The sequence below is a fragment of the Gasterosteus aculeatus genome, chromosome 8 (genome assembly GCF_964276395.1).
Source record: "Gasterosteus aculeatus chromosome 8, fGasAcu3.hap1.1, whole genome shotgun sequence".
Lineage (NCBI taxonomy): Eukaryota > Metazoa > Chordata > Actinopteri > Perciformes > Gasterosteidae > Gasterosteus > Gasterosteus aculeatus.
Window position 1 is genome coordinate 12,539,678 of NC_135695.1, and position 11,107 is coordinate 12,550,784.

The window sequence follows — 11,107 nt, forward strand, 5'->3', positions numbered from 1 at the left end:
TGGACTTCTTTTCCTAACATTAAATAAAATAAATAATGTTAAGGGATGATACACGTATTTGTTGTCAATTACCTTTAGATATATATGACTATTAACATCCTGAGGATTTGTAAGACTCCTCGAGCTGCCTCCCTTTACTGCTCTTCTGCGAGCTGCAGAAGAGCAGTAAAGTTCCGCGACAGAAAAAATACCCAATTTCAAAATGCTTGTTTCAGCTTAAAAAGTGTAAACATGACAAAGTTGTCCAACCATGCATAGGGTTTAATTACACACACACACATACACACACACACACACTTTTAGCCACAACAACAACAAGAAGAAATGAAAATCACGCTTTCTTTACCTGATTGGCTCAAAGCCAAGCTCCATTTCAGCCGCCCCGCCAACACGGCCTCATCAACATTTTTGTTCACTATAGCACGAGCAACATTGAAAGGGTGCGACTCTTCTAGGTAACGACTGATGTGTTCCCGATCAAATGTCTGATTGTGTGGAGACACACCGCCGGGGAATTTTTCTGCTACATCCGTGTGCGGCGAGCTTCCCCGACGTACCTGTACACTGTACCAAAAGTGCTCAGGTATGCAAAGCAGTGAGGGTTATTAGCAATGAGCTTCAACATTCTAGCATCGCTAATGTCCCTTTGCCTTCATCAACGTGTGCAACGCCGCAGTGGTCACAGAGCGGCTCCGATCAGTCAGACACAAGAGCTCAGCACCAAGTCAACAACTGGTGGGGAAATTTATTTCAAGTGCAGGTGCTGGACACGCGGAACTGCCAGTGGAGACAAGAAGGCAGCAGTGACTGCACAGCACCACTCGTCTCACCTATTGTTACCAATACGTGAACAGACACCTGCCCCGGTCTCACACTTTCAAATACTTTGGGTTTTGAGTTGCACTTTTACACTCTGGAGGAACGCAGCGAATGAGATACAGTTAAGGAAGAATAACCAAGACAAGCAACTCAACCAAGCTGTAGTCATTCTGGGTTTTAAGGTGGGACAAACCAACATCCAGGAACATCTAAATATGAAGTGAAAGTATAATCGGCAGAAGATTCTTCCGAAAAGTGTTTTCTACCTTTATTTCCTCAATCGGATGTCTTAAATATGTCATTATTTTTTAGCAAACTTCCCTCATTCACTTTCAGAAGGCATTTTGTGTTTTAACCACGTTTAAATTATTTTGTCAAAGTGCAAAAAGCCACGAAACCCCGTCAAGTGGAACAGCTTTTCACGCACCATTTTCAAGTCAGCAGCTCCCTTGAGGCAAGATGAAGACCACATGACGTGGGGATAGTGGGACACCAGTTACTACATACATACATACACCGTGCCATGCTAACCCATCTTAACTGTGGCCACCATAGCAGTCTCCACCCACATTAGACTGGAGCGCCACACTGCAATGAGGACATAACTAGGGAGCCATGCGTTTCCTGGGAGGGGTCAAGGAAAGTGGCTTGTTTTCCTCCTGCGTGCTCACTGGAAAAATACAGGAAATCATACCAGCATTTCACGAGTAGGGTTTAGTAATTACCATGTTTTGAACTCAAAGAGAGGGATGTATGCGCATTTCTATAGGCTGACTAACGTAATTAAGTGTTGCTTACATTCAAAGGAACAATGGGCGTTGTCCATACTTCACATTTACATATAGTCCTGATGAGGCGATGGGACGAACCCCCACAAACACCCTGGTTATCGCCGTTGTGCTGCCAGCCGATGTTTGAGCCTTTCGTTTCTCAGTCGGCAGGTGCAGCAATATGAGATCCACGAGTCATTAGGGGGATCGACTCATGTTTACACAACATCAGCACTCACAAAATACATAAGAATTGTGTGTCAGATATGTTCATTCGCAGGACGGCAGTTACACCAGGCACTCTGGTTCAGTCGAGTAACCTCCTAAATCGTGTAACCATGGCCACAATTAGTGTACATGTGGTCAGGAAAGATCAGCCATAAATGCAGACTGGTCGAACGCAATAGCAAGTTTGAAGAAAACCAAGACAACACCGGCCATCCAGCAGCTGACACCCAGCAGCCCAACAGCTGGCTCAACGGCTCAGCCACTAAATGTAGTACTTAGGGTCTGCCACCCAGGCAAAAGGTATTTGGTGTATTTTATAAACTGAACCACGTCGACACGATCTTCCGTCAGCAGTCAATGATGAACCCCGGCATGAGCAGGAAGAATTAGTTCAGTCACCCTCTACTTGCTTTGTGTTCGAGAAACATTGCGCAAGGAAACAAGAGCTGTGAAACTCGGGTGAAGGAAGTGACAACTGACGGAGCAGATGCAGCCGACAGATATTCAATATTGATTCATTACATTCCTTAAGGGCAATGGAGGAACAACTGAGACGCTGCAGTTGTCAGATGGAGAATAGCACTTGTGTAAACAGGATTAAACCGTCTTACCTAACTGGATCTAGTTTGACGGGGACAACTTGTCTCTGCTGTACGTACCTCTGTCCTCATGACATAACTCAACACAACTCCGGGAAACCCAGATCTATTCTTCTATGGAATTAAGGCGGAAACTCCTACATGGAACTGCTTGCATGTGCACAATATATCATTCAATTCTCATGAATCCACATCGTAGTAGCCACATTTTTAACTTCAGCGAATAAGCACAAGTTCTACTCTACTTTTTTCAGCCCACAACAAGACTGTCTCTGATACCATCTGCCGCGCTGCCTCTGTGTGTGTGTCATGTGTACTTTCAAAGAAAGAAGTGATTACAACAAAGCTTTTCATTCGACTCTTCCTGTGCAGCGGGAAGCAGAAGTGGTCGCCTGTTACATGCCACTGTTCTTCACAAACATCACCACTTCCTACATGCAAGGTGGTACCAATTTCATTGCACCATTACATACGTCCCATTACCCCCACCCCCGATCCACTTCCCTAAACGATGGGGGTAGGTTTGATACTTATAAAACCTTTTACGTGTGACGTGGAGAGAGTCAGGTACCGACAGAAATACATGACACTTACAGAGGAAGTTAAAATGGGAATACCAGATACTGATTTGAAATTAGAGTTAAGGTAAAGAAAACTGTTTGGGACCCTTTTGCACCTCTACCAAACAAAATGTAAAACTGTTGCATAGACCATGAATTATGAGCAAGTTCCTGCTGTGGTCCAGACGCAGAAAGCTTTAATTCTGTTACTTTCGACTGTAATAATTAATCTACAATTCTTGTGCCGGACCATTCTGAAGGCTAAATAAAATCAATAAGTCTATTGTGCATCTTGGATGCAGGGAAAATGTAAATCATGCTGTGAAGGTTGACATGTGGGTTAAAGGCAAAGCTTGAATTGAACACTTGACGACAGACTTTGGGGGCCCACCTGAGCTGAGAGAACCAGGCTCGAGCGTCGTCCCCGCTTGCTGCCTCTGTCTGTCTGAGCAACACCCTGAATCCCAACCAGCATTCAGGACTCCGACTCTGTACACCACGGTGACCTCAGACTTCATGGGGAGGACCAGTACAGCTTATTCAAGCGCAGGATGTTAAATGATTTCACGTTGCAATAAGAATGAGCTGACTGGGAACATTAGGGCTCATTGGCTTAAGGGAAAAACAGCTATAGGAGGCGGATAGCAGGGTGGAGCCAACGGGAAAAAGAGACTTCTACAGTTGGTTGAATAAAGGTTAAAGAGTAAACAATGAGCACTAATGGGGTAATACTCTTTTTTTTTTTTTCTAAACCCACATATGAGGGGTAGAACATTGCAAGGTCTGCGCAAACAGCACGCAGTGATAAGAACAAGAGCTACGGGTCTAATTCCAACGAGATAAAGATACCCACATCGCCACACATACATGCACACGTATTCACACACATTTACATATACATGTATCTGGCTGCCTATACAGACACATAGCCTGTTCAATGCATTTATGAAAAAGCTACGAAACCTGGTAATGAATGTGCAGAAATACATCTTTGTGTCCCTAGAATTCGCACTTGGTGCTTCCATCACGTGTACTACAAACCAGTATAAAAGTACTCGTGGAATTTCCTCTGTATGTAGTTTTCTTTCTTTCTATTTCTCAGTCTCAAGTTTTAACATTAGTGATAAAGAGTCTGTGGTGTCCGTTATGTAGTGAAAGAACATGCCCTTGTGTCTGATAAAGCTATGTTGTCATTTTGAGATGAGTGCGAGTGTGGGGTATTTCAATGAATCTCTCTCTGTCCTGCTAGACTGGAAAATAAGAGCTAGATTCTTAACGCGTTAACCCACATGTTGTTTTGTCTTGACCTCGGGTGCTATAAGCACTCTTTTTTTTGCCGGCGTTTCCTGCACTTTGCTCCCTAAAGATCACGCGTGAATCATTTTGGGTTGTTGCAATTTCTTCTACACTGTGGTTTCTTTAACAAATGAAGTTTTTATGCTCATGGCACACCCATTTCGAAAAAAAGACTCCTGCAACCTGACTTGCAGACTAAAGATTACATCTAGCGAAACAAGCTTTAGAGGTTCATTAAATGTGTGGAGTAGGTCTGTTGTCTGATGTTATCATATCCTCCTCGCTAGACGCTTGTCATGCACCAGTCTGTACTACTAACTGCAAAGTTATGCAAACTAGTAAATACAGCTTTGTGCCAATGTTGAACACTCCTGGAAAAATATGATACTGAATGAAGAGTATTTTATATTGGAAATGTCATCCAACTCTGAAGACCTTGGGGGAGAAAGACATACATAAAAGGAGTACTACATTCTATTCAATTTAAATGCAACAATATTTTATATAAAACATCAGATCTGAAAAACATTCTCTTATTTTGCTAATAATTGTGTGTAAAAAAAGTGTCATTGCCGTGGAAACAGTGATTAGCATTAGATATGCCGGTGAAAAACATGGCCATTCATGATCCATTCTTTATAAAAAAAGTAGAGGAAAAAAAAAAGCATGAAAACAAGAAGTTGGTCTGTGGTGCTGGCTTTGATTATGTGTCCCTCTCTCACATTCCTTAAAGTATTACCTCGCAAAGCAATAACACAGGCTCCATTGAGCCTCACTGCAGCAACAACACAATCATTGAGGAAGTGTCGGACGGGCTCGTCACGCACTCTCCACCGACCTCTTGAGCTAGCAGAGGCAACACAGTGAGCCAAATCTCATTAGCCAGCTATGCCATGAATTAAGTGGGCATATAGCAAAAATAATCCAGTAATCCACTCCTCAGCAGAGAAAGGTGTGGCTATCAATCAAGCAACAGGACTCAGATGGGCAAGTCATCTGTAGCAACTGCTGTTACAGCATGTAGGATAAATATAAAGCCTTTGGATTCCATTGGTTTCCACTTGGAATTGAAGGAAATAAAAGAACTTGCGGGGAAATTTGAATTTCATGCGTGCATTTGTCTGGATATTTCCACTTTAAACAGCCAGCAAGCAGCAGTAACTGTTGGTGTCTTGTGGGTCAATTTGTCTGCCCCATAATAGAAGAGGAATTAATACTTGTGGTGTTAAAAACCAAAATGTTGTATTTAATATTGGCACAATAACAAAGTAATTATAACACAATATTATTACAACATCAGCTTTGTGCTGCTTGTGTGACAGGACTGCCCATAGGGGAAATGTACCACACATTTTAGCCTCTACTATATGGAAGGACTTCCTCTAAGAGAAGGAAATGTCATCAGACTTATTGTTAAGTGTGAAAAAAGTCCCTGCTAATGCAGCTGAAACTTCTGATGCCATTTATGGTGGACGTTGACTTGAATGTGTTACACTTTAGTATTGTGAGAGCAAACGTAGGCCACTCTATAAAGGAGGCAAAGATAGTTGCAACTAACAGACAACAAGGACGTTAGTTTGTCTAATATCTGATTCACATTATACTTTATTACATAATAGACTTAAAAAGAAAGGAAAATAGTGCTTGATAACAGTTGAGTGAAGGGCTATTGTACAGTTATCTATGTGCATTTCAATTTCTTGTATTGCTTCCTATTTTAATGTTATTATATGTTATCTTCCATTTACCTAAATGACTCGTATTTAAAATGTCTTGAAATGTTTGTTTTCTATCTTAGTGAGAGCTGCAGAAACCAACTAGTCAAATCCCTCATATTTCCTCGTTATTTGGGAGGCTGCTATTTTCACTCTAATCTGACCGTGCGATGATAGGTCCTCTAATGCCTGCTCCCAACATGGATTACCGTATTGATTACATGGCGACTGTGCAGTCACGTCACTGCATTGTGATCGGAGACAATCAGATCTTTTGTCTGCAGAGGAGCGATGAATGAGTGGAAATATTGGATAAAGACATCCAGAACAGCAACTGTCACGCCTGTTTTAAATGAGGATTACCATGCCAAACGCATTCACTCTGCCTACTAAAAAGCCGTGAAGGATCCGTATCATTTGGCATTAATCCAATTAAATTTGCTTGGGCGGCCTTCCAGCGAAAACGTACGTTTCAGGTTTGATGGACATGCCGGCGTGTTGCAGTTCTTTCCTGGTTCCCGAGCAGACGCGTACCAGGACAGACACAAAGCCTTCGACTGTGCTGGCAACTCAGTCCAGCAACTGCGGGGCATCCCAAAAAGCTCGAACCCGTCCACATTCCTGCGTCACCGCCGCCCCCGCGGGGATTCCCCCGCTGCTGCGGCGGCGGGCGCAAGCACTCAAGTCGACTTCCCTGCCTTTTCGTTTGCGGCAGGATAACAGAGTTAAACCCCACGTGCCGAAGTGTAGCTTTTGGCACAGGAACAGCTGAGAGGCAGCCAAGCCGCGGTGCTTCCCACTCCCGCTTAAACGGCAGGGGAGCGGGCCGCAGGCAGACGGCACTCCCTTTGACCTACACAGTTTAGGGCTGAGGTTTACCAGGTGGGTCGCTGCCGGGACAGTAAAGGGACACAATACACCCTTAAGGCAACCGCAACTTTCTTATGAGACAACACACAAAAGGAGCGCAAGCATTCCAGTGAAAGATCATAGTTTGATAAGCAGACTAAAAACTGGGGTTGGACCTGTCGGTCTTGTCTTTGCACGTTCGGCGGTCACTGATTTACAGCCGCCGAGGCCAGCGGACTCATGCCGTGATGCTCGGAGGCCAACTGAAGAGGCTGCATGCACGTTACACTTTTCGCTTAAACGACCTCGAGGCAGAGGTCAGGCGTGTGTGTGTGTGTAGCTTTCTGCTGGTACAACATTGAAAAACAAGGTGCCTGTTTGCATCTTTGTGTGAGCCGCGAACAAACATCACAAACCGAACTCTCGGACGTAAAGATGGATAAACGGTACGTTGTCTAAACACGAGTTGCTTTCAAAATAGTCCCATCAAATATTTGATATGGGAAAACACCACAGAGGGCGGTTTATGTGTAAAGATAAGGAACTGTTCTCGTACCAAAGAGCACACAGCGAAGCTGTGAGAGCATCTTGCTAAATAAATTGAATGAATTTCGAGGACATTACTTCTGATTTCTTGTTGCTGTCTGGCCAGTCGTCAAACAGCCAAAGATATTCAGTTAAGAAAGTTAAAAAACTGAAAGAATCAGTCAATCCTCATGAAGAAACGTTGAAGTGTTTTGGCTTGATCAATGATGTCTTTTCATCACATTGTTTCTTTCTAGTAATGTCTCAACTGTTACAAAAGCCTTTTCTTCATGACAAGGACTCTTTTCTCAAGGGAAAAAAGATACTTGCAGTATTGAGTTAAAACAGTAAATCTATTGAAATGGACAATCCAAAAGTTTTGCAAGATGACCAAGTTCCGTAAACTTCCATGAACTGAAACAACAAAGCTACGATGTGATGGTTTAATAACCAAAGTCCAACAATATGTAAACCACAATGTAAATATTATATTGATACATCACCATGTTATGGTCTGTCACTTGTTTAGTATTTCCCTGTTGAGTTTCTACAGAAACACAACACATCCATCCGGCAGATTCTCACATCAAGAGCAGCAAGCCTCTTTACATAGACCTGGTTTCATAACGGGTGTTACTTATTTTGTACAGGCTGAATGAAAAAGCAAGAGGAGGCCTTTTAAGACCTGAATTACCCGCCATACATTTCTAATCCCGTGCTGGACCCACTATGCCATATGCCAGATTGGACCAAATAGATTAGTGGGTCAATTAATGGGCAAGTCACTAAAGTGATTGGAGGACGGCGTGTGCAAAAAAGGGCGAGCAATCGGATATCTATTTTAGGAAGGGCTTAATAATCACAACGCAAAGCAGCAGGAGCCGCAATTATCGTTTTTTCAACCACAACTTTATCAAGGCACCATTTTTTAAGTCTGTTGTACGATGACATCGCACCAGCAATGATGACTGGTTCTCTTCCAAGGGGCGAGTCACGTGAGAATCAAGGGAAGGCAAAACCTGAGCAGTATTTCAGTTGGTGTGAAACTGAAACTTCATCTTGCTCTTGTCGATCAGATTTCAGGTGTCGGTCTGATCATTCAATCGTGACGTCACAGGAAACAGAAAATATGTCAGAGCTTTGACCCGCATTGCGCCAAATACATTTCATTACGGTGAATTGTAATGAAATAAAAACAGCTAAGTGGTTTTTAAACTGTTGTGAGTTAGTTGTGAGTAAGTTCTCACCGTGACAAGGTGGAAAAGCCTCTGAAACCACATCAGAGCAGAAACCAGACATTCAGAATGTTTTCACAACATATCTGTTGTCATTCAGACCGGGTACTATACAAGACAAACTAGCTTCCCCACCCCCACTACTTGGTGAGAACCTATAAAACCGATCACAAACCTATGAGTTTTGGCTGTGAGCTTTTTCGGTTCGTTGAATCCCACCCCAAACAAATTAAACAAATGTATACCGCTGGGTTACTTAATCTACAATAATGAATCATAACGCACTTATTTGTTAGATTTTTTTGCATAACTAACTACTGTGAATCTGAGACCAGGGGGGGCAGTAACCCCAGTTGTCGAATACATGGGGTAGAAAGTAGAATATTGTCACCAAAAAACATGGTAAGTAAAGTAGCCTTCAAGGAGCTTTCATAACTCCATTCATAAAGAAACCTTCAGCCCTGAATCTGCCCCCCCCCCCCCCCCTCCACCCTCCCCCATATGACATGTTATCACACCAAACTTTCTTAAAAGGCCCAATTGTAGGTGCTGTCACATGCACTGGCTACTATCACCGACATTAAGGGCGGTACATGAAAGGACGTGTAATGACGTTGTAAAACAACACCAATGGTGGGTTCAAGACCGTAGGACATACCGCTACCAGGGGCATTTAAATACGTTTAAAATCGTTTTAATTACAAAGTGCGTGGACATATTTTTTAACCAAATCCCTTCCAGTTGTTTTATCCTTTGTTGGCCTCTGGCCAGGTGAAAGCAGGACCTCTGCTAAGCGATAACGCAGGACTCCGAATTTGGTAGAAAACTCGGTGTAACCGCCTTTAATGAAATAAGCACAGCTCCTCCGCGAGGTGTTGTTAGAAGAAATAGCGCTACTCCGACGAACTACGTCGGCTGTGAGACAAATGGCGCGTGAGTCCGACCGCTACTTTAACACTAATGTACACTATCGATCAGCTGAGTGGCGAGTAAAAACTGCAGAAAGAAGGAGGCCACGCAGACGGAATTCATTCAGAAAACTGCACAAAAACGCAAGTTAAGAAAAAAAAAGAATAATAAAGAGACATTTTAACTCACCGGCTTTTTAACTTACACTCTTTGGAAGAGGAAAAAAAAAAATTCCTGTTCCCCCCGATTGTGAAGCCTCCCTCTCCGGTCACACGCACAGAAACACGCACCGAAAAGAGGAAGAGGATGGCAGGCTCGCGTCTCTCTCAGCTACACGGAGAGTGCTTTCTCGTGACTGCATGATATCCGCGCACTCGGCGTTTGCGTGAAATTGTGTTGTTTTTTTTGGAGTGAAGGTTTCGGGAGCCCGCGACACGCAGACAGCCGGAGAGAGAGAGAGAGAGAGAGACAGACAGACAGACAGAGAGAGAGAGACAGAGGCGTGGAGAGGCGCTCCGCTCTGCACCGTCACGTCATTGGTTGACAAACAATAATCACATGCAAATTCCTAACCTCTGAATCAGTAGGGGCCGACCCCCCCAACCCCACCCCCCGGGCAGGGGATGTCGGTAAACGCTGGGGGGGTGAACGGCTGTGCGTGACACGGCGGGCTGGAAGTGCAGAGAAAAGGGGGCCGAGACGCGCTGTTGCAAGGAGCTACGCGCACACCTGTTTGTGCAGAACGTGTGTGAAACGTGCTTTACGTACAAGCAAAAACAGCAATGACAAGAAGCGGGGTTCGCTGTTATTTTAGAGGCGAAATGATTGGTAGACAAGGATCAAATATGATATGTAACTGGCGTGATGATGGATGAATCATCAATGCGAACATAGTCGTGATGTTTACTTTAGCTCCGTCTGTCCTGGCGTCTCCTCACAGGTCCCCCGTTAGATGGCAAAATGAGATGGACGAGATCTAGCTGAACATTCACACTGTGTGTGTGTGTGTGTGTGTGTGTGTGTGTGTGTGTGTGTGTGTGTGTGTGCGTGCAGCTGGAGAAGATAGCTTTAAATGTCAGATATATTATAGATATCTTTCCCATTCAAGATGTGCATTGTCATGTGTACAGTTTAACAGGGTTGCTCTGTACAATGGAATTGTTATTGTGCCTTCCACACAGTATAAAAAGATAACTATCCGATAAAATATGAATAAAAACAAGAAATATAAATATGGACACACACACACGCGCTAAAGAACAACATGTACAAATATATGCACATGGTTTTAATGATGCATTTATTGATTAATCAATACGATGATCTACCATCTATCTATTGGTAGAGAAACTAGTCGTTAGTGGTAGCCCAACATGTTCACAACATCTGTAATACAAAATAAACGGTGCAATTTAATGAGCCATTCCCCAGCTTAATGAAGGCATGTCATTAAACAAAGGTCCATTCATAGACCAAGAAAATAACTCACTCACATAAACTCACTGCTGGATTTGGTCTTTTCTCTCCTCATCCCGCCAACACACGCCAGCCTTAAAGTCACTGGCCACAACATGTACTTCCAAAGCAGATTTTTCAGTTGAA

The 11,107-nt window shown here is 43.5% G+C and overlaps 1 protein-coding gene across 3 annotated transcripts in view; it reads right to left on the minus strand.

Annotated features, from left to right (window-relative positions):
- The window catches only part of arid3a (AT-rich interactive domain 3A), a 33,823-nt gene extending 23,704 nt beyond the window's left edge, over positions 1 to 10,119 (minus strand). The window contains exon 1 of one of the 3 annotated variants that reach the window (XM_040185392.2): positions 9,695 to 10,119. The gene's annotated coding sequence lies outside the window, so the exon portion shown is untranslated. Of the gene's footprint in view, positions 1 to 346; positions 5,408 to 9,694 lie in introns of those variants that run through there. The other 2 variants (XM_040185393.2, XM_040185394.2) reach the window with 2 other exon arrangements.
- Positions 10,120 to 11,107: the final 988 nt, after the last annotated feature.